The sequence below is a fragment of the Hydractinia symbiolongicarpus genome, chromosome 8, assembly GCF_029227915.1.
Source record: "Hydractinia symbiolongicarpus strain clone_291-10 chromosome 8, HSymV2.1, whole genome shotgun sequence".
In the NCBI taxonomy this organism is placed as follows: domain Eukaryota; kingdom Metazoa; phylum Cnidaria; class Hydrozoa; order Anthoathecata; family Hydractiniidae; genus Hydractinia; species Hydractinia symbiolongicarpus.
In genome coordinates, this window is record NC_079882.1 from 11,110,821 (window position 1) to 11,116,445 (window position 5,625).

Below are 5,625 nucleotides of genomic sequence, written 5' to 3' on the forward strand. Positions count from 1 at the left end.
AATTAAGCGCTCCATGTTTCTCTCGTTTCGCTTAATTTTGGCCGGAAAATGAAATGTGTCTAAGGTATTGTCACATATACGAACTCTACTTGTCTTGTTTCGATGAATTAAGACCTGAATACTTTTATATATGCCGATTATCTCTTGGTTGAAAGAAACCTTTTTTTGTTTCACAATATTAAAACTTGTTAACGTATACCGGAACAAAGTTTTCGGCAAATATGTATCACGCCGTCTTTGCTAAGGATTAATCTGTTATGCTTTCGAATATAGAAGAATCCGTTTTTTGTGAAACAATTGTTAATATATATTGAACGATTGTAGTTTATAGTTGTAGAGTCTTGATGAAATCTAGTGGTGTTTGTGTATTTCACAGACTAAAAGCTACTTTCTAAAAATATGCTCATGCACTACGAAAGTCAAAACAATTAGCATCCGTGGCATCACAGAATGTTTCACAAAAAGATTGCTACTTCTTTATGAATTGCTTTTTGTTAATGTAGGAAGTTTTTTATATGATTACTTCAAAAATAATATGATCAAGCTTGTGGTCATCCTTTTTAATATATTACATAGGGAATGATATTGAGACATTCACTTTCCGTTTGATAGCCCATTGTGATTGATTTCAATTTATTTCCACAAATGAGTATGTATAATACAGTGTCACGTATGAGGTGTGCTAGTTTTACGTATATTATACGTCTTGTATTATTCTAAGAAGCAATTAACTACTTGTTAAAAAGGGAAAAATATATATTCTACAAATAGTTGAAATATAGTATAGAGCTATTAGTTTTTCTCTTCTTGATTAAAGTAGAATGAAAAGTCCTTGCAGGCTAAAAGATTTCGGAACAAATTCAATTTATTTCATTCCCTTTATAGTTCAGAAACATACTTTAATGACTTGACACAAGTTGATAATATAAATTGACTAGTCGTTGATTAGTAGCCCGTCCTTTATATTTACCTGTCGCAGCAAAGTGGATAAAAATATATCGCATTTGATATTCGTGTTTCCGCAACATCATTTTCTAACTCAGCGGGGGGTCCGCGCAGAGACAGACAGACGACGGCTATTATTATAGAGACTAGTCGTTAGCCCGTGGAAAAATCCACGGGGTCGTCCGTCCTTCAAATTAACCCGTTGCAACAAAGTGGACAGAAATATATCGCATTTGGTATTGATGCGCATTTTAAAAATTCGTGTTTCCGTTACGGGACACGGCTTTCGCGGACACACAGACACACAGACGACGGCTATTATTAAAGAGATTACAAACAATAGAACATACTGTGTAAAATGAGTGAGAAGGATAAGAAGGAAAACGAAGGAGGAAAAAGCCCGTTTAAACAAGATTTTGGATACGATACGAAATCTTAAAAATTATGTAATCCCGGAAAAGAGCTATGGTAGTTCAAATAATAAATACAGACGATAACAGCTACATTATTCCGGGTCACTGTCTGAGCCGGACACGGAAACATGCCTCTCTTCAGGATTAACCTTTTCGCCATTGGTAAGCACTGAAATATAAAAAAATGTCATAGAAAAGCATTTGAGAAACCATATCTAATCCTAAGTTTTAAAACTGCAAGAGCTGTTGTTAAGACATCCCAATCAGAAGCACACAATAAAGAAGAATCCTGAACATTTGACAAAACCAAAAAAAAAAAAAAATATAAATATAAACTAGCACAATTAGGCAAAAGAAGCATTCAGCATACCTCATTCGCATAAAAGTTGAAGCTATTGACATCTATCTCATTTTCCAATTATACTGTAAAAAAGCCAGTAGCTAGACATTTCTTTTTTGAGTATGCCGACTTCTTCTTCACATCTTTTCAACAACTCATTTTCGTTGTCGCCACTATTTTTTAAACCCTACAGTACCTCAACCCGAATGTTTTCACAATGAGTGTAAAATCATGATATATGAAGTGTCAAGAAATGTAACAACAATTCTACTTACCATCAATCTCTGTATTTTCCATCCATGGGAAATCAAAATCACTGTCTTCGCCAGACTTCTCCTCAACACGAGGTACACCAATGTCCCCGCAATGGTGTTATAACATTTCATGAAGTCTTTATCAACGTCTCCACAGATTTACATACTATGTAATTCAATCCTCCTTTTATTATCTGCCTTCTTTGTTTCTTGTTTGTTCTTATATGCATTGCTTCTGCCCATGAAATAAGGTGTCGTTGTCCTTTTCGCTTGCTGTTGTTATTTTCAAGTTTTTCACGGAGCAACTTTTCCATTTTGCTAGCAGGATAATTCTTTGTTGAGATCCACTCTAGATCTTTTGCATGAAACAAGAAGATATATTCAGATGATAGAATATATCTTACCTACTTTAATCATAGAAACTTTGCAAGATTGAATTGAATTGAAGAACACTTTCGAAAAGTGAATTTAAATTTCATGAAATAGATTTTCGCCATGGAACCATTGTGTGATTGTTTTTTGAAGAGTACATACACATTTTCAATGTGTTTATTGAAATTTCAATACGTTCTTGTTTTAATTATTCCTTTTGAAATTTACTATATTGATCAGGAAGGAACCATTTTTAGCTCGAAATATACTTGCTCTGCACTTCACTCACAAGTTACCTAGTGTACCTAGTGTAGATAAACAACCACCTCCAATTTACATTCGCTCAGCGGTCATTTTTTTAAATAATGGAACAATATTCAGCAACCTTTCCCAACAAACTATCTCATGCTGATTACGTAAGTCTCAAATGATTTTCCATTATAGAATACTTCATAGAATGTTATTAAACAATTGATATTTTATACTCTTAGCCTTTTACTTTGTGCAAATTTAGTACTATACTGTGAGTTCTTGTGTTATGGTAGTTATCCTTTTTAAACAATTTAGTTTTTTGCGGTTGTCTATACCATGGCAAACAACTCTGTTTGTGAGTGACCACGGTAAAATACACAGTATGGATTGGTGGCCCCCTAACTCACCGCTGGAGGCAAGAAAGAAGGTAAGATAACTCTTGTACGCGCCTAACTGACTGGCCATCTCCAAAAGCCACCCGCACCTCTCCCCCTCCTAGCTAATGACGGCAGTTTATTGTTTTCCACTTTCATATTAGAATCTTGATTACCTGTAAATAAACATTACCTACGTCCCCTAAACGATTATCGTGCAGAGAAACGCACAGTTCTGTGAAAAAACGAGTCTGTCTAGCCACAAATTTAGCCAGGAGACCCAGCGTTTTCCCTTCAAACCGCCTTTACGATCAATTTTTTCTTTCTCTATCAAAGAAAGCTTAAATAACTAGGCTAGTCATAAAGTATGATATGAAATGTTATGGAAGGTTGAGGGGTATCCTGGCTACAGACTCAGCCTAGTGTAAGTGGCGGCTTCTCAAGTTTGTAGATACCTGATGATGACGTTAATAAATAAATCTTAGTGTTATATTTCCTTGTTTGAAAGAGGGAAGAGGATGGGGAACAAGGATGCAGTAGTCCGTAAACCGCGGAGCGCCCTGCAGTGCAGCGGATAGACGCAGCAGCGATGCGCTCCGTCCTGACATAGTCACCAGGTCTCTATATTATATGGATTCTCGGATTTCCTGAAAAAATCATCAATATATCCATTTTTCATACATATGGTCAATATGTCAATATTTAGAAGCCCGTTCATTGCAGTGCATATGGACATAATATCGATATATTGTCCGTTTTTTATAGTGAGTATGTTGTAAAAACAAAGCCCTTAGAAGTCAAAAATGTCATAAGGAGAACATTTTAAACCTTGTCAAAACCCAACAACTTTACTATTCAAATCTGGCTGTTCAAATCTTCGTTGTCGAACCATTAAAAAGCAATGTAAAGAGCCTTAACTTTTAATTAATCACGGTAGAAAAATTCGAAGAGCTTAAATTTCTGATTTGTTTCCATTTTAAAAAAGCAGCAAAAGATAAATAAGAATCTCCTCCATATCGTTACTTACCGGTACTGGCTTGGATAGAACTTGATGATGTGGTTACAAAAGTGTATTACTGAATGAATTACAAATTTTGAATTGATTTGGATTATTGTTTGTTGCAGTATGAAACTAATTACTGCACACCCTGTTGTTCTTTAATTTGAACTACCACCTTTTAAAGATGGATTGGATTCGAACCAATAACTTTCATAGTCTTGCAACAATAGACTTAATTTACTTGGAATTCACGAAATTCAATGTCACTTCAAATAAAAACACATCATAAAGCTTGTTGTTACAAAATTAATTGTGAGTTAAAAACCGTAGCTAAGTATTACAGGTTTGTTGAAACTGTTGTCTCCTTGAATTAACAAACTTTAGACTTTCGCTAAATTTTTTTTTAAAGTAAAGGGTGTAGCCACCTATCTGAAAACTTTGTTGCAGCCAACTGGTTTTCGGCTATTTTCGCTTTTTAGCCAGATTTTTTTAAAAATTCACGTTAATTTAATGTCCCTTATTAAAGTGTAACGTAAATATCCAGGACGTTTAAAAAGCTACTAGTTGTATTTTTCTGACATCGCAACAGCGATTATAGCCAGGGACGAGGTTGTATTATTATAACCTCGCTACGGACGACGTTGTACTTATATAACATAACACAAGTTCAGCTGGGAAGAGGCCAGGGAAGGGCTGCAGAAAGTTAGTATGTATCACCATGCTCGGCAGCATGACTGCATGTATTAATGTAACTGTGTCTCTTTTATTACTTGCAGAGTAATTAATTACCCAATGGGTTATGGCATATGCTCGTCATTCATAAAACAACGCATCCATCCATACCGTACCGTACGCATTTAATTTTTGCAACGTGAAATTCATCGTTAAACAAATTTTAAAATTCTGGTTAAATACTAAGAATTAAAACGCAAAGACCTACTAAATATCTCGATTAACATTAAGGTCTTTTTTTATCACATGAAATGTGTACAACTGTTCTAAATTTTAACGAGTTTGTTCGGAAACAAAAAAGCAAGGGGAACTTTATTCTAGTCAGTACACAAGCAAGCGAATTGAATTAAGTAATTGGGGAAGATGTCCTATTAGGGTAAATATTTAGACAATTAGCCTGGCACATCCACACCTACACATACAATACTGAAAACAAAATTTAGGAAACCATTCCCGCAATATATACGATATTGAATGTTTTGTGAAGCTAAATAAGGCAAATCTTATTCTGATTAAAAAACAATTAGACAAGTAGCGAAACCTATCAATTCATCATTAAAAAAGTATTTTGGGGAATAATCTTACGCAATATAAAAAAAAGAACAGAATAAAAAACGGTCCAACGATCACTTTTTTCTACTCAAAAATCGAAAGGGCGAGTAGCACGCGCGTGCGTATATCATTGCATGTGCATACATCAAAGATTTTGTTAAAGCTCTCTCGCACCTTGTAGGAAGAAGCTCGCACCAAATGAAATGTTCAATGTTCTAGCAAGCGAATAAAAAAGCCTTTCTTCTACTTTGTAAACAGGCAAGGGAGCAAAAGATCCTGACATACAACCTAAAAGATATCTGATAAAAACGCTATCGCGAAAGGTGAAGTATTAAATCTCTTGGTCGGCCAATTCGAGAAAAGACTTTATTCCACTCAGAAAACAGGCACG

General features: G+C 35.0%; 1 long non-coding RNA gene across 1 annotated transcript; it reads right to left on the minus strand.

The window, feature by feature from the left end:
• Positions 1-2,694: 2,694 nt before the first annotated feature.
• LOC130653925 (uncharacterized) lies at positions 2,695-4,335 on the minus strand. Its single transcript, XR_008984303.1, has 2 exons — positions 3,531-4,335; positions 2,695-2,978 (listed from the first exon to the last, which is right to left on the minus strand). It is a non-coding gene; the product is annotated as an uncharacterized LOC130653925 (long non-coding RNA).
• Between the last annotated feature and the right edge of the window lie 1,290 nt (positions 4,336-5,625).